The sequence below is a fragment of the Carassius auratus genome, unplaced genomic scaffold (assembly GCF_003368295.1).
Source record: "Carassius auratus strain Wakin unplaced genomic scaffold, ASM336829v1 scaf_tig00217166, whole genome shotgun sequence".
In the NCBI taxonomy this organism is placed as follows: domain Eukaryota; kingdom Metazoa; phylum Chordata; class Actinopteri; order Cypriniformes; family Cyprinidae; genus Carassius; species Carassius auratus.
The window spans coordinates 24,502-43,894 of NW_020528925.1; the positions used below are offsets into that span (position 1 = coordinate 24,502).

General features: G+C 39.7%; 1 pseudogene; it reads right to left on the bottom strand.

Moving 5' to 3' along the window:
* LOC113100089 (procollagen-lysine,2-oxoglutarate 5-dioxygenase 2-like) overlaps positions 1–13,666 on the bottom strand; it is a 37,416-nt pseudogene extending 23,750 nt beyond the window's left edge.
* Positions 13,667–19,393: the final 5,727 nt, after the last annotated feature.

A 19,393-nucleotide genomic window follows, 5' to 3' on the forward strand; every position in this document is an offset into this window, starting at 1 on the left:
GCCCGGGCAAGCACGGCTGTCGACTCTGGGTCCAATTCGGCAGTGGCGACAACACCCGAGGGGGGCAGCCCCACCGAATCTTCATCCACAGAGGTCGATAACCCATCCCCCGATGCTGCAATCGACATCTGATCTCCGGCGGCAAACTGAATGACCCGCTGGGACTGCCATAAGACAGCCCAGCAAAATCACCCAGCAGCTGCACAGGACAAACACTGCGGAAGGGGTAAGAGGTCCGTGGGGCGTGGCCCGGCGGAGAAGCTCTCACGGTCACCTTCAAATCTCCCAGAGCACTAGCCGACGGTCCTCTGCTCGAGACAGAGAAACCAGAACGGGTAGTGACAGAGGGGTCTGCTCCCTTCCCTTTAAGAAAGGGGAGACGCGATCACAGCGTTGCCATGGTCACACACGCAGTGCGTGCATGAACCATCCACGAACGCGCCTTCAGCGTGCTGAATGCCCAGACACGGAAGAGAGCGAACGTGGCCGTTGTCAGAGAACAGGAAACGACCGCATCCAGAAGGACGCGGACGAAACGGCATCTTGAAAAAGACGCGAATCGTCCGCGATTTGCTCTTTTAGGAAATCTGCTCTCTTAGTTGAAGCGCCCAGGGGAATCGCTGAAAGGGACACCGCTGTTTGCGCCGTACCGCCAACCAGAACAGCTTCCCGACACAGCAGATGAATGGCTTTGTGGAGTATAACGGCTTTCATACAACCACTCGGCTCCGAAGCAAAAATCTAATGAGTGGATGCACCTGTCGCCCTATTTATACCCGCTGGCACGGGGAGTGGCTCAGGTGTGTTAATCCACTTGCCAATTTCATTGGCGTTTTCTCTTAAAATCAGAGATGATTGGCCTCCCAAGTGAGACCCCATTTGTCGGTCGACATAACTCGTAGTGACCGACAGATAGGGAACCAGGTTCATGGCCATTTAATATCTTCCAGAGATTTTTTTTAACCCTTCAAATGACAAGCACGTTACCTGTCCACAAATAAGACCACCAAGTCCTCTTGGTCAGCCAGAGACTCCATGGCTTCCTTTAACAGTCGAACCTTCTGGCCTCCACCGATGGATCGACCCACATCACCTCCCTTCCACTTCTCTCCCATCCCCAGGACCTGCGTTCAGAATGAACCAGTTCAAACTCAATCTCAATCAACATACTACTATCATCTTGACGAAATGAAGCATCCGTCAGGCGAGAAGCAGTGGTCTTGCACAATGGGATGAAAGCATGTGCGACCTAGCATTGTGTGATTGGTTAAACTGAGAAATTAACCTTACCTTCACATTGAATTTGAAGTAGTTTGCTGACTGCATGAAGCGGTGGAAGCCATCCGTCTGCTGTGTTGCAACAGTAAGTACAAGTAGTTTTTCTGGTGACAAGAAAATTGAGAAATAAAAAATGTTAGAAAAAACATTTTTTAAACGTAGAATGTTTAAGTGTAGAAACGTAACTATTCCTGGATTGTATTCCTCAAAAAACATTCAAACCTCAGGTCTGGCAGGGATTGTAGGTGGGAGTGAATGTCCAGCACCCTCTTCTACCCTTAATACTACAACTGAGGTGAGACCCTTGAACAAGTCACCAAACCCCGACTGCTCCCCGGACTCCGCAGCATTGGCTGCCCACTGCTCCGGGTGTGTGTTTGTTCACTTCCCATATTCCAAATTCCAAGTAGGGTCACACATCCTGTCCTTTTATTTCCTTTACAGTATAAACCAAACTTCAAACCTATGTCAACACTCGCAAATCTGATTCCCAAAGTTCATCCCTTCCTCTTGTGAGAATAAACGCACAGTAAAGTTAATATCGCCATGATTTGAAATGGTTTTGGCAGGATATGTTATATAATGAGAAGTAATGTTGCATATGATGCCGGTAACAGTGGTGCTGACGGCTAGTTAGCAGAAATGGCAAACACCCGCTACATTTCCGTTGGACGTGCCATTGAGCAGGTACATACACTCTAGTAGAGCAGTGTGGGAAAATAAATTCCAGACTGGGGTGTGAAGGGCTGGTTAACTTCAATCGTTCGTCATCTCTTGGGCTTGGAAAACAGCCCCAAAGAAATCTTAAACAAACTTAAGAGAGAGAAACAGGATGTGTGTTCGTCATCTGTACACAGTGCAGGTTTTTTACAGATTAAAAAACAATTGATAAGAATGTATAATAAAACCTCAATTGCTCTTGCATGTGATGGTGTGGCCTCCAGAAAAAAAAAAAAAAATAATAATAAAATGCTTCAGTGTTTTGATTTACATTTTTGGATTCAGGTTACTTAAAGTGGTATACAAAATGAAGAGCCTGAGTCCAAAGGTGTCTAAATGTGAGCTGTCTTTGCACACTAAACTGGGTTAGCAGAAAATATTTTACCACTGAAAAAATAAACACTGCTCCTTGAAATGTTTTCTCTATGGTGGGGACAACATGGGTAATTTTCTAAATAACTCTGGTTGGACTCGGATTGAACGGGAAGTCACAACAGGTCAGCGTCTTTCCCTCATTCACGTCTGAATGGAAAACCTTATTAAACATTTAGCAATAAAATGGGGATTTATGGCAGGAGCTACAGGATTTCTCACCTCATAAACTGGCTCAACTGAACCATTTCATTATAGAGTGTGAATACTCAGTATGTGCCGAGCCAAGCATGGGAATGTAATGTTAACAAATAATTGAAAAACAGCCTAATTACGATTTGATTTCTTGGACAGAACATCCTTAAACTTTGTTTCCAACCAGCAGCTGTGTAGAGATGGTGAGGAAATGTGAAACGAATCAAGCCCCAGCTTTCTTTTTCAACATTCTGTTTTACATCAGAACACTGAAGTAAAGTCTAGAGAGTTTCTCCTAGTCCCTGTTGCTTTTAGCTTGCATTCTGTGGCTCAGCATGAAATATTAATATTTTTGTACTCTATAAAACAACGATTCAGGGACCTGTTATTGCAGGTTAAAAATTCTAACTTAATAATTTCTTCAGTTGACATAATAATGTTGATCATTACATTAACTTAATATTGTGTGTAATTCAAACACAAAATTATATAAACACTACATTGACTCTATATTAACAATGACTGTGCTAATGCCAATGAATAAAAACAACTTGTACATTAATTGTACATGCTAAATAAGCTAATATTTTCAAGTGAACACAAAAAAAAAAAAAAAAAAATAGGTAGTGCTTTAAAATAATTAACTAACACGTTAATACAGTTTAATACATTATCTAACTAATCTAACCATATTATAATGTATTACAGTTAATTGTTATTAAAGTATGTATACGTTCACAAAAACACTGTTAAATTAAACCGAAAAGCAAGCAGGTGTGCATGATTTGGTGTGGAAGCTAATAGTTTTGGCCCAATACAAATAATACAGTATCAGTTTCATATATTTTCAGAAAGTCTTGCACCATACTACTAAAGAATTGCCTCCATAATCTGCACTCAAAATGCACAGCTTCCATGGAAGTCAAGGTTTAGGAAAAGAGCCAACATGTTCTGACTAACATGAACTCTTAACACTGGGTTTTATACTTCTCAAGAAAAGCCTCAAAACCTTGGAGACTTCATGTATTTATTTATTTTTTTTTTAACTAGAGCATGATCCATCTGATTCCTGTCTACGCTCCAGATAGAAAGGCTCGGTTTTGCTATGCTGTTCTATAACATGCTGGAAGTGTTTCATCTGCTCATCTGGATGATTAGACAGCAATGTTAAGCCGCATTTCCACCGCTGGAACTTTACCCAGGAACTAGGGACTTTGGGCTGGTACTTGGTGTGTTTTCACCACAGGAACCAGGATCTAGATAAAGTTCTGGGTAAAAAAAAAAATCTTTAAAAAAAACAGTTCCTGGTACAATTGTTCTGGGTAATTTAGATGGAAACGCGGGATTATATCCAACTGAAGGCTGCTAGAGAGCCATGCTGGTCACGCCATGCGATCACAACATCCTATAAATGTCCAGGTCTCATTGAGCCTTGTTGTCTGAGAAAGCCCCTTTCTGTGAGCAGAATGGGTTTAAAATAACAGCTGGGAAAATCCATATAGTGAAAATGTCTGGACTGCTAGTCTTGATGAAATGTGATATCTGCCAGGCTTAATATAGTTCTTGTTCAGTGGTTACGTCAGCCTTAAACATGGGTCATGGTAAAGAAAATCTGAAGAGTCTTTAATCATTGTGAAATCCCATAGGCAAGAACAAATCTCATTATTTATTTTACAGTGAGATAAAATAGTAACCACATAGTGACTTGCTCAAGACCCCAGTAAACTCAAATGCATATTTAGGAGTTTCAGAAAAGATGTATTTCAAGTGTTTTATCAAAAGATCTGAATATGAACATGAAATTATTGAGTCACATCTATGATTCTATGATAGTCACATACATTTTAGCTCAATTTTCTTACTGTCTCCCAAAAAGTATACAATGTGTATCTATTTTATTTATCTTATGAGATTTTAGTCTAAATATTTCATGCGATATTTGCACTTCAATGAAACATAAGGTCTCAATTAAATCTTTAAAGCTTTGAAAAGCAAGCTTTTTCATTTTCCTCTAAGATCTGTAATTCACAGACATATCAGTGATTGATGAGCTATGCAATGAACTATGTTCCTTGGTTAGAATCAACATCCAAATGTCATTATTTTCTTGACACGCTAATGTTTAATTTGTATATACACCATTCTTTGCCAATTTCTAATTCATTACACCATTGGGACGGGTGTTTCTTAAGGTGTTCATGCGTCTTTCAATACTTTCTCCTTGTACTTATAATAAGTTTCACACTAATCCATTTCAGTGTAAAATCAATCACAACACAATATCCATCTGACTCTATTCCATTGTGGCTGAAGAGATCTAAAAAGCAACACCAAAGATTAACCCAATCTATTTTGTTATTTTGCCAAATTTGGAAGCTATTTCCCAGCATGTCTTGAAACTTTTGCATAATGGATGAGTGTGGGCGATTGGTGGTGTCTCTCTAGTCTTCCCCTAATGCCAACAAATAAACACAAACTGCTTTGACCTGCAAGTGTCCTGACCTTCACTTGATCCCTTAAGACAACAGCAAAAAACAAACAACTGCGGGTGCCGGCAAAATGTGCCCTAGCCAATGTCTTCCTTTGTGCTCGAAAGAATTGAGGGCTGGATCCAGCCTACCAAACTTTGCTATGGCAACAAATATACACACAAGCATGTGATGACACACAACTCCTGCTGTGATGGTCGAACGTCACCGTCTGCAATCATGTGAAGATAACCAGGTGACTTAGACATTCTGCTTACGAGCATGACTTAGACTAGAAGATTTGTCTTATGGCATGTGCATTGTAGTAGTAGTTGCATTGATGTGCGATTGCAAAGATGCAAACATTTTTGAAATTTGAGTCAGGGGTATGAGCAACAGTCATAGTGATGCTTGATAAAATAACTCAAACTTATGTGATGATAATATGTGCTGTTTCTCGTATTTCTTTCTTAAAAGCTACTTTAGAAATGGTAAATGGTAATGAATAATACCTATTGCTGTGTCTTGAATCTTGACATGTCTGCCATATGGAGAAAGTCGTCTTCACAGTAACTAAGCAGAAAACCTCATGATTAGTAGTTCTAAAGTATCTTCTCAAAGACAGAAACCAAGCCACGCACAATGTGTAATCACTTTCAGCAGCTGTGATTAAAAATGTATAAAATAAATGCTCTCTATCAAGATGCATTTTATTTGATTCGTGTAGCCAATATGCAAAACTGAAATAATTACAAAACCAGAGGAATCATATTATGGGAGTGTGCACCCTGTTGGGCAATAATGTCTGTTAATGGAGTCTACAGATAGGTCTAAATGTAGTGCAAGCAGACATTCAGTGCAGACAGAGAGGTCACTGTCCAACACTCTGAAGAATTTCATTTTCCGCCCCTTGATGTAGGAACACTGTTTTTAGAACTGAAAAATTGTGGAAAAAGCAGTTTGGATTTTTATTTAATGTAGTACACAGTCTGGGCCGACCTAAGGAGACAGTGTTTGACAGATCGGTGTGATCTGCTGAGGTCCACAGCAATGCTGCTTCAGACAGGCAGGCTGTTTCTTTTCTCAGAGAGGAGCTTTAAATTGTTCCTGGGCACACAGTCAGGGCCGTCTATGTAAACTCTCACACTGCCCTGGAATGCCACCGTTGTACACTCAGAACTTCTACCAGAAAGAACACTCAAGTGTGGGAGAGTCAAAGAAAAAGTGAAAGACTGGAAACTCGAGAACACACTTTGGTTTCTCCGTGGCCTTCTCGGGTTATCTTCCTAGTAATTCTTGGGACTCTGGAGACAAAGTCTGTTTAAGAAAGATCTCAGCCTACAATAACATGAGGGCATTCACACTCATTTTTTTGATCAGCTCTGGTGGGTTGACACACATCAGGTGGGTAAATCATACTGGGTGAATGAACAAAGGATCAATTGTGCTCGCTAATAGCATCCTATTAAACATAGTCTGGATGGTGAGACAGTTTTTGTTTTAGTAAACTGATTCTGATGGCTTAAATGTGGAGGGGATTGCAGGCTACTCATTTATCTTGGAGTGTGCAACTAAAGGTTGGGTTAAAGATACACCTTATTTCTTGAAATGTTATGTTGAGGATTGTGATTTAGCACATGCTCTATGCTTTTGAGTTCATGAATACATTTGCTTGGTTTTAGATTGGAATATTTCACTATGTCCTTTACTGTTTATAGGGTGGACAAACTACGAAATTAAAGAACTGAAAAAAAAAGAACTGATAAAATACTTGGTTCAAACCAGTTTATTGATTGGCAGATAAATAATTATCCGAAGTTGGAAGTCAGAGAATGCATGTTTCTTTCAGGAATAGGTAGCAGAACTGGCTAGAATGGCTGCATTTGAAAAAAAAAAAAAAAAAAACTAAACCTATACTATATATATATATATATCTGGAAATGGGACAGTAATAACTGTGTGGGAATAACTGATTGTGAAAGTGTAAATGTGATATGCCAATAAAATGTATTCATTTTATTTCAGGGTATTTTATTCATCTAGTTTTCTCATCATCGTATATTGAAGGATGTGCTATAATGGTGGGCTCATAAGTTGAGGATTTGTAATTCTTGAACAAAAGTCAATGATTCTTTTCAAAGTAAGACACTGTAGGATAGGAGAATGACAATCTTAATAAGATCACAATCGTTGTGCTTTTTTAAGAGATGTTAAACCCCAGATTGCTGCAGGGGTATTGTTCTTACAATAATTGCATTTGCTTTTGTAAAAGTAGGTGAACACTGGCTCTTTCACAATCAATCACTCAATCATTTTATCAACCCATCAACTGCAGAAATACTGCAGCCTAAAAGTCTGCTCACACAATATGAACATTTTAATTTTAATGTGTCTATTCAAAGTGATACAAATCTGCATGCCATCAATAGCCGCGTTTGCACTGTAAGGGCCGATGCTAGGGTGTGCCAGGACCAGTCATGTTTCCACTGTCACTTCCGGGGCTTCTTCATGGCCAAAGAGTACCTTGGGCCAAAGCGGACCAGCTGGGGCTAGAGGAGTGGTTATGAACAAAGGCAGAGTTTCTCCGCGTCTGGAGAGTGTTTTGAGAGTTTAGCTCCACGTAGCCTATGTCATAAAAATATAACAATGTTTTTGTGTTCTGGAGCTTTTATAAAAATATATAAATGATCATTCTTTCTAAATGTGATGCACAGTATATAGACTACTGTGACTACAAATGATCTTAGACTCGATTGAACAAGCTGGCTAAGGTCATGACACTTTATTTCTGTGTAACTAAATTCCAATCCTGAAAAATGTATTCATTATGATCAATGTATCACTTATTATAGTAAAACATTGATGCTTTTGGATTTAAATATTTAGCATGCAAACAAATGGCTGCTTTTATCATGTTTGTTTTGTGATCGCGTTAGTTCCAGTGACTTATTTCTAATAAGTTTTGTGCCAACTTCTCTTTGTTGGTGAAATTATGGCGTTGCATGACGTTGTTCCTAAGAGGGGTGTAAAGGGTGGGTTTTAGTGAAGTGCAGCAAGAGTTTCTAGCCGGACGCTGGAAACATATCGCTATTTTGACCTCTGTGCTACAGGTTTGAGGCTGTTAGCCCCACCTGGACCGTTTAAAGCACTGGCTCGCACAGTGGAAAAGCAGCTAATGTAAGATATTTTTTTTTTACAAAGAGATGTTTATGTTGCGATTACAATTATGGATGCCACAATTATGCAATTTATCAAAGCGGAATTTAATCGTTCAAAGTCCACTTATGTTATTCTGAGTGCTGAAGATGTTTGCTTAAGGATTTTTCCATTGTTTTAATTTTTAGTGTTAGCGTAACATTATAATGGCATGGATATTTTTACTTTTATATTATTATTTAAAGAAGAAACCAATCCATTGAATAGTTATAGGCTTGAATAGGCTTAATGCTATAAAAAATATAGCCAAGTAAATGTGTCTGTTTTTTTGTTTTTTGTTTTTTGTTTCCTGCCATAACATCAGCTATAACATCAACTAAATAAAATATTTCAAGCAAAGATAATTTCTATATAGTGCACCGAGTACCAGGAGTAAAAACGTCAGATACTATCAGAAGTGATCTCACTTCAGTTCAGTTTTGGGAAATATGAAAACACTGCTGAGTCACATAACTGACCTCATTAGGTGGTCTGTTCCCTCAACAGCCAGACTCTACCACAGCACCCATTCATTCCTACCGTAAGTATGTCACTGTGTTTCTCCATTAGACCAGCACTTCCGAATTGGTGAAAGGTGTAGCCTGTACAGCCCGCTTAACACGAGCATGTTAACACAATCTCAACCAAACTCACCAGAATCAACTGCCAGAACATATATACACACAGATATCTAGAACTCATACTTATGCCTCATTACACTGCAAAAACAAAGGCCAACGTCACATCGGAAGAATTTGAATGTAATAACAGGTAGCTGTGACTCGACAATGAGGTACTTGAATATAAACACAGACATGCAGATATTCCATAACACTTTCTAAATCTCTGTGGCTTTAGCCACTTTGGGACCAGAAACAAAATTTTAAGTCTGGCCACAGAACAAACTAGCGGGAAAATGGTGGTGGGGTTATTAAAGACACGTTATTTCAGCTGTCCACAACTAAAATAGAGAAGCTTTCTCTTTGGGGGCTTGGACATTTCCTTGATTGTTTAAACATGCCCTTGTGTCTATAACCCCAGAATCTAGTAGTACAATGGCAATGGTGCTCTTGTGTTTGTGACATATCAGGACACAACTCTGTATAATGACATGGTTATGACACAGGTATTACAATGAGAGGGTGACTTACGAGGACATAACCCTATAGGGTTAGGTGTATGGTTGGTGTAGGGTGATAGAATATACAGTTTGTAGAGTATAAAATCCATTACGCCTATGGGATGTCCCCATTTTTCACAAAAAACAAATGTGTGTGTGTGTGTCGATTGCACCCCTCCAGTGCATATTAAAAAGCCTCTAGAATGGAACATTGCATGATGTCATCAGCATCTGGTTTAACATGGGCTTAGCCACAATAGTTCAGTTGAGTATTTAACTTACCAGTAACTCTTATGTATTTTTCTATGACTGGAAAAACAATCACAAGCATGAAGAACAGTGAAAAAGAAGGGGGTCATTTGATTGACATCACCAAAATTGTGCCTGCCATCGTCTAATGCTCGCAATTACTTTGGTCACTTCCTGCGCAGAGCTGAGCTGAGCGTTGCCTTTGAGATGGAATGCTGTACTGGCCTGAGCAATTAAACAAGACAACCGGGAGCAGCTTCTGTTTGATTCTCTAATGCAGTTCATTTGAATACGTGTGAAAACTGTCATCTGAACCTTGGTGGAAACCTAACAAGTGGCCCAAACCCCCCTGGTCATGATCAACTGAAATATAAACACAACACAGACCTGAAGAATTCTACATAAAGCAAAAACAGTACATGATATAATGAGATGCGGGCGTAAAAAGGGCAGAATGCTCAAGCATAGCTGGTTCTTCTCATCATAGAAGCTGTTGCCCATTACAGGTCCAGTACAGGTGTAGGAACTGTCGCCTGCTTACAGCAGATCTCCATGTGTGCAATGGATGAATTCCATTGGTGCTGGTTTGACTCCTTTACATATTTTGTAAGCTCTTTGTGTGTTAGCAGCTGTTAAAATACTGCCATATTAAGTACACACATGCAGCAAGCACATTTAGCACAGCATACAGCGAGTCCGCAAAATATAATTCATAAAGGATGTCCAATCAGGTTGGAACTGTGTCTTTATGCCTATTGTTTTTTTCTTTAGTTTTGGTTTAAAAATGACCAGGACTAGATATACAATTTACTTTTGGGTCCAGACCACAAAAAATCAGGAGAGCCAAACTACAAGTGGAAACACACCCTTAGAGCTTGGACTCATGCATACACTAATCAATAATGTCAAAACTAATGCATATTTTGGGATTTATGGTGCATGTCAGCATGTCATTAGTGCTACTCAAAATATAGTTAATCAATTTAATACACTTTTGTTATCCCAACCAGTCTATTCACAATGAAAGAATCCAAACTACATCTGAAAAATGCATTTAATATACTAATAAGCAGGGCGGCCATATATATACGGGACACTTCCTGGCCAGGATCTTAATATTGCCTAAAACATCCAAAGCAGTTTGACCAATAACATGCAGGTGTTGTACATAATCGACCAATCGTAGGGCTGCACGTGAGAAGGTGAGATCTACAGGGAACGATCAAAGCGATGCAAATATGTACATGTTTTTGTTTCGTTCAACTGACTAGAAGTGCCGCTGCGCACTGATCAAAAAAGACACCAAAGTAGGTGTGAGAGAGATTCAAAAGCACAAGGAGCCGTCTGCTCTGTTCTCTATAGCTCTCATGAATGTCACACAATGATCAGCCAAACCTGGATATTTTAGGCAATATTACAATCTTGGCCAGGACGTGTCCCATATGAACAGTGCATATGGTCACCCCACTAATAAGTATAGTAATAGCATGACAGATGTTACTACCTACAACAGTCCAGCTTCTCATTTGCATAAAGTTGAGCTTTTCTCAACTTTGAGATGCTCTCCATCACTCTCAACACTTTCTCTGTTCCACTATCAATCTCTTATTATCCCACATGAGCATATTGCACAGCTCTCATTGGAATTAACTGAAGATTCCCACAAGTGAACACTCAAATTTGGACAAGCAACTCGTTCCAGACCACATGGTACGGGCATGCACGATACATCAAACTGTATGGCTAGTTAAGATGCACATGAATTTTCTGATTTGATGGATAAAACAGGTGTTAAATCCTACAGACTTCCATTTAAGGAACAAACAAGCCTGCTCTAGTGACCAGAATATCATAAACCCCACCAAAGAACATTTTTTTGTATTTTCACCAAAAAAAAAGAACTAGCCAGATAAATCTGCTCCATGTCAGTCCTTAAACCAGGCCTCTTTACTGCATAAAATAATGCATATTAAAAAAATTACTTTGGACATTAAAACTTTCCCGGACATGCTTCTCTGTCTATGGGGAAAGACACGCTGAAGTACCCCCTTTAGATTTCATAGTTAATCAAAAAAAAGGCCACTGACAAATCTGGGCAGCTGCCTGCAAAACCTGTGAATAAGTAAAACCAGGGACTAGAGAACAAAAGGTTGGGGATGTGACTATACAACTGTACTTCTGTTTGTGTGTTTTGGCATTTAACGGTTTGAAAAAATAGAGCTGCCATCTGTCTAAACTGCTTACATAAACCAGACTTCTTTAATCAAGTGTGTGGTTGAATGACACCATGTTGCAAAAGACCGATTACAGGCTAGTGCTGCCAGGTCCAGCAGTCAACACTATAGACAAACGTATATGCTTTCTTTTACTGGGACTCGGAAGTCGTAATTCTTACACTGCCATTCAACTCATAGGCCAATGTTTCATTGTGAAGTGTTCACAGAGGTCTAAACGTGGAAAGACATTGAAAACTCACAGGAGTTGATAGTTCTCCCACAGACATTTAATAGAGATGACCTCAAGAGTCAAGAGGCAGATTTATTTCTATATCCAGTGTTCAGGACAGCATGCGTCATCTAGAGGTGCACAAAACCTCAAATCGGGCAATTAAGAGACCCATTTAGACTTTAATCTGCTCAGTGACTTAACGGCACTGACATATGAAGGGAAGGAAATTAACACAGCTTGATTGTATTCTTAATTATGATTCAAAGCACACAGGATTGTTTAGAAAATAGTAATTTTAGAAAATAGTAAAGCATCACTTTGTCCTAGAGCTGGATTGATAGATGGGCTAGGTTTATTCCTTGTATATTCAATGTAAATGCAATTCTAGAACTGTTGAGATTAAAGATTACTGCAGTCATGTTGTATGGGAATGATGAATGCAAAAATGAATGAGAACGGTGTAGGTTATATTTTCCCCCTCTTACTAGGCTTGTTGACACTCAACAGTCTTTATATTCCTTGCAGTAACAAGCACAAGCAACTGTTCACTAACCATGGAGGTGTTTTATTATTTAAACATGCTTTTAGGCTGTATTACCATCGCAAATAAATTAATGTACAACCTAATTGTAATCCAGAAAGCAATAAAAAAAAATATATATAATAATGTTTATGCTTCAAAGAAATGCTTAACTCAGGGTGTGCATTAACTTTGTGCAATCAAATTTTCATAACATTTAAGTTATTACACTGCATAGCTATACACTTTGTAGACTGAACAGTATTGTATCTCACAGGCACATATTCCCTCACAGCATGACTGTGTGATATAAAAAATAAGTCTTCCCGACATCCCTCACATCTCAAAAAGAGAGGAAACCTGGCTAGTGTCACACTTTTTTACTTGAGTGAATATGTCTCAGAGAAGTTGCAGAAGGAAAGATAACATTTTAATTTTCAAATATTAAAGATCATTAATATTCATTCAAAATGGCATGGATTTTCCTTTAAGTTTTCAGTTTATGAATATGTGAACGCACATTTATTGATCGGTTGGTTAATAACTTTAAAACAACTTATTAATGTTAATTAAGTGTTATCATCACACTAGTTAACTGTTCAGATCATTATTATGTTATATAACCGAACGAGCGCGTTGTAGACTAGTTGCGTCCCGTCGCGCTCAGTGGGAATGACGCAGCAGAGTTCAGTGCGCGCGGTCCCAATGTAACGGGCTCTTACCTGTTGGAATATCCTTATTTCTCTCCATGCACAGGGAATAATGAACACAGGACGTCAGCGTTAAAATAAGCGCGTACAAGCACAGATGATGCTCCATCGCCGCTTCGGTGAAGTCCTCAGAGACGATGTGAACGAACAAGTTTGCGAAGTTGCTGCTGGTCAGCGCGCGGTGAGTCCGAGAAGCCACGGGGTCAGCAATAAAACCTCTCTCGTAGATCACCTAAGTAAAGTCATTTCTAGTGAATATCAGTAGTATAACTGTGCTGATTAGTCCCGCAAGAACGAGCTGACTGTGATGGTGCCCTCGATGTTCCCAGACAAGGTGACAGTAGTGAGTGTGAATGAACAAGCACAGCCGTGTTTGACCACCCCTCCTCCTGCAGTCCTCAAATAATGCCCCCTGGCACCGCCCTCGTTCACATGCATATGACAAGTTACATGAAAAAATAAATAAGTGAAATAACACCTTGATGTTACAATAAACACTGTAGCCTATATGTGACATACGTTGAATGGATATTATCACAATGACTGTTTATTTCTTAAATCAAAATAAGTCAAAGCTCGTCTGATAACGCTATAGTAGACTATATTCAAATGGCAATATTTAAGGATAATCTGCCAGTAGAATGGGAGACTGGCACCATTTTATAAAAAAAAAAATAATAATAATGTATGTGTGGTGGGTGGGTCGGGTTTTCCATTGTGTAACAAATATCCCCACAAGGACTGCAAAACCTGAAATCACCTGTGAGGAGCAGCCAACAGCCCATGTGAGAAAAAAAAAAAATAATTAAAAAAGATTCATAAACATACTAAATATTGCTTTAATGGAAATACAAGGCTTATGAAAAAAAATGGGTTATGGTAGTATTTAGGGCAGAAAATATAATTGTCTCAGTATAAAAAAGGGAAGGTAAATATTAAAGTACCCACTGTGGTAGACAAAAAAGAAATAAATAATAATAATATGTGTGTGACTTACTAGCAAAACGTATTAAAACATATATTTTTTAAGACATAGTGCATTATGTCCAAAATAGGCAATTCGCCCTTTATAGTCTGACATATGAAATAATTATATTTATATAATTATATAATTATTATTTTTTTTAATATATATATATATATATATATATATATATATATATATATATATATAGAGAGAGAGAGAGAGAGAGAGAGAGAGAGAGAGAGAGAGAGAGAGAGAGAGAGTAGCACTGCATCCTACATATATCCAAAAAGTCTTCAGTTTTATCATATTGATAAAAGAAAAATACTGCTCTCCGATTCTTTCCGGAAAATGGCGAGCTCCTGGAGGTGTGCCGTGAGCGGAGCTATAATATTGATGTTTCGTGTTGTTTCCAATAACATATATTCACTTATGTGCTGATTTTCAACAAGATACAGAAATCTGATGCAATTGTATTTACATGAATGGGGTCTTTTATCACAGGGACGACTCCATGTTTTAATAGCAAACAATGTGCAAATCAAGTGTTGACTTGGGCCTTGTTTATAAAACATTCGTAGCTCAAATTGACCAGAACACACAAACACACTCCGTTGCTGCCCCAGAAATACAAACTGAATCCACTGTTCATGTAACGCTGGGTTCTTGGAGAAGCTGAACACGGTAAACTTTACCTCACATCCAAAAATTCACTTATTTGGAGGCATTCTCGAACAAATCCTACCCAGCGCTGCCGAGTCAGACGAATTTGAAGCGTGTTGGTTTGCGCGGTCTCACTCTTCTCTGGTCAATGTGTGTGCACGGGCATGCTTTTCCGGGAGAAATGCTCATATAAGGACTTCCGTTCTCGTCTACGTCATTAGAGGCCACGATCGAAAAAAAAAACCAGCCGAAATTTTTACTAACTTAGTAATAAGATTTTCAGAACATAAATTCTCAGTCATTCTCCTAAATTATCTTTTTAAAACTTTGGCCATGTTAAGCATGAGAATCCATCTGTTTAACAAATCTTAATACACAAAACACCATTGCACCCCCCCCCCCCCCTTTAATGAGCCATTTGTTGTTTATATGTTTAGACAAAAAAAAATAAACAAAATAAAAATAAAACCTTTTTATACAGTGGGTGTAGAAAATAATCACCTCACTTTAAAATAATCACATTGTGTTGCTTTGCAGCCTGGAAAGAAGACGGACACAGTTTTTGTTTTATCCAGCTGTATTTGCTCAATGCAGCTCATAATAGCCAGGTGACAGATATAACACCAACATGATCATTTTGATTAGTTCAACATAAAACAAGCTTTCCTGTGTAATGTGGTACAAATGTTAATATTTTCTTAGCCAAAAAATAAGATTGAATTCTGATAGCTTGTAATGTAAATCAATGAGATCTTTATAACAGTATAGCAGGACTACTGAAATAAAATGCATACGCAGTACATAACGATTGTCACACTATATCTCCCAATAATATGTCTTAGTGAGATGATATTTAAACGTTTCATTTTATGAGTGCATTCATTGTGGAAATCAACAGCCCTCATAGGGGAGTAAGGTAAACTTAATAAACACACTAAATTATCATACAATACAATAGTAACTCAGTATTAAAACAACAGAAGTAAGACAATCCCCAACTTGGAAAAACAAACATGTTGAAACAGCCCACATACATCCACTGACCGCTTGATTACTGCTGTACTTATTTTTTTATTTTATTTTCTAAGTATCATTGTACTTGAAGGCCATTTACTACACCACAATGACACTGCAGTACATTGAAAAGAAAGATCCTCTGTGCCAAACAAAAGCTATATGGCTTGAGTTGGATCCTGACCATGCAATTTATGCATTTATTGTGGTCTCAGGCTTTCAGACATATGGTGTTTTCGCACACAGTGTTATAATGAGGTAATCTGGTTCACGTCCAAGTAGTACAAATACTTAAAATATCAGTTCACCAGAGGTTCCCGCTTCTCTGTGGGCCATTAAAATGTCTTGCCGCAGTCTTTGTCACTGCAGATAGAAGATGTTTCAAAGCACAGGAGTGGAGATAAATAAAGGCAGATATACTCAATGCATCCCTTGGCATTTTACGGCTTTGTGAGACAGAGGGGATTGTTTGGACATGTTTGGGGGATGGAAGCGGGGGCTACTAACATGAAGAGCTGAAATCACTTCTGTATTATACAGTGAGAAACACATGGCTATGCATTCATCTGCCACATCTGGTCTTGGTTATTAACTGAGCAACAGTAAAGAAAATGTCAGTGCAAATGATGTGTTTTGTGTGGGCAGTCAAGTGTACAGTATGATATTGCTTTTACATTGTTATAAACTTTAAAGTGCAGTGAAGCTAATGGATATGCTGATGAATAGAGGCAGAAGACTGACAATGATTCAGAAAAGTCTGAAAAATGAAATAAAAGCTTTGTTTACTTTTGTGGTAAAAGGGTGAATCTCACAAAACCATATTTCAACCCAACATAACAGCCTAATAATCAAACAAAATGGTGATTAGTAATTTAAGATTATTATTTATTTTAAGGAAATTAAACATATTTCCAAGATTTTTCTGCATTGTGAAAATTACATATTCATAACTCCCACCAGTATAACAAGTTTATAACAATAAAAAAAAAAAAAAAAAAAAACAATATATATATATAACAATATATATATATATATATATATATATATATATATATATATATATAGTGTTTTTTTTTTGGCAGGGTGAGGAAGGACACGACTGGAGAATGAAGGTAAGTTCCCTGAAGGGTGGATTTTATTGAAAGGAAGTGGCGTTGCTGTGAGGCGGCTTGGTGCTCGGTGCTCAGCGTCCTTGTAGTGGTGCACTTGACAGTGCGTCGAAGTCGGCGTTGGCCGTCCCGCTCAGTGTTGCATGGTGAAGTTGAAGTCCTGGACCGCGTACAGTTGTTCCACAGGGGTGAGCTTTCGGCTTATAAAAATCAGGACGGTGTCGGATGCGTTCATCTGCAGCAAGAAGGGGCAGTTGAAGGCAGGGGCTCGGAGGACTGTCTCCATCGTGAGGGCTGCCTTTATCCGGTGGAATGCCGCTTCCGTCTCGGGGGTCCACGGGACCTTCTACGGCTGCCCATTCCTAGTCGGGTCTGTCATGGGAGAAGCTAAGGAGGAGAAGTTAGGGATAAAGCAGCAGCAGTACCCCGCCAACCACAAAAAGGCCCATAACTGCGTCTTGGAGGTGGGCCACGGCGCGAAGAGGAAAGCTGCCACCTTCTTCTCTTGCGGTTTAATGAGGCCGCGACCTACCTGTTACCCCAAGTACTTTCCCTTCGGCAAGGGCCAGATGACACTTCCGAGGGTTGGCGGTCAGGCCAGCCCGGCGTAGTTCCGTCAGCACCCTCCGCAGCTGCTCCAGATGGTCCCCCAAGTCTCCGAATGGATGACGACGCCGAGGTAGGCCACCGCATACGTTTGATGGGGTAGAGAAGGCCGTCTTCGGTTTGGCCTGTTCCGTTAAGGGGACCTGCCAGTAGCCTTTGTTGAGGTCGAGATGAACTGGGCCCTTCCCAAATGGTCCAACAACTCATAGACACACACGCTGGGTAATTCGGAGACTTCGTTCAGGCGGCGGAAGTTGTTGCAGTAGCGGAGGGTACCGTCGGGCTTTGGAACCATGATGATGGGGTTGGACCATGGGCTGCGTGATGGTTCAATTACCCCCTTACTCTGGTGTTGCAGCCCAGACTTCTGGGCGGCGGAGAGTTGGGGATCCATATCAACAACCACGGGAGGCAAGCTGGTGTAGGCCGAGAGCTGGGGCCCTGTCCCTGAACCCAGCGCTTCAGAAGATTGACGTGGTAAAGCTGATCCTCCTTCCTTCTGCCTGGTTGCCGCACACGGTACGTAATGGGACCGACCTTTTCCGTGACTGTGTAGGGCCCCTGACAGGTGGCTAAGAATTTGCAGGCGGCTGTGGGCACCAGCACCAGGACGTGGTCTCCTCGCTGGAACTCCCGTGGTTGGGCCGCCCGGTTGTAATGCCGTTCCTGCGCCTTGATGAGTTGCTCCCGGACGATGGGCATAACTCAGTCGATCCACTCTCGCATCTTGCGCACGTGTTTGATGGTGGTCCGGTGTACCACCGGCTGTTGTTCCCAGGCCTCTCGGGCAACGTCAAGCAGACCGTGGGGTTGTCGGCCGAAGAGCAGATCGAACGGTGTAAAGCTGGTGGAGGCCTGAGGGATCTCTCGAATACCGAAGAGCACATAGGGGAGCATCTGGCAACACTGATGAGAGCTTGGGACATGTGTCATAATATATGTATTTTGTATGATGTATTTTGGATAATTGTATGACATGTATCATGTATTTTATGCTAAATAAAATAATTTACATTAAAATATTATAATGAGTCAAAAACACACAAAAAAAAGATAACATCTGGATGCAATACTGTAACAATAATTTGGGGAGAAATATGCATAATTGTCATGGAGATAAATCTGAATGCAAGGCACCATGGTGTTGACATAAATTATGGTTTCTGTTACAGGTAGCATCTTTTTTATAATATTTTATGATGTTACCCCAAAAGGGAGAACACACACACAATTGTAAGTGTAAGTTTGTCACAGTTTCCTTAAAACACAAAGGCATTAGTTTGAAGAGATGTCAAAGTCTGCAGGCAATAAAGCTGATCATGATATTCCATCTATATTTCCATTCATCGAAAATGTCAAGTATAGTGGATGAGTCAGGCAGTAGTACAACCAATAAATGAATCAAGACTAAACATTTTTACAGACCTTGGGTCTTGAATCACAGAGTATGACGATCTAAAAGTTTTTGGCCAGCTAGTTTTTTTTTTTTTTTTTTCTTCCCATGGAGCAAACTGAAAATACATACACGTCTATTTGTGGTACTGGCAATGCCTGGCAAATGGTTTCTCGATTACGATGATGAGTCACCCATCCACGACGACATGATCTCATGGACCTGATGAATCCTTTGCTATAATTACTTCCAATAATAGCTTTTTTTGTTTCAAATGCGTGCCTTTGAACCTGCCACTTCGTGTTAATTATAAACTGGCAACTATATAAGACCAGTGCCTCTTGATAGACCAACCGCCGTCAGTCTGAC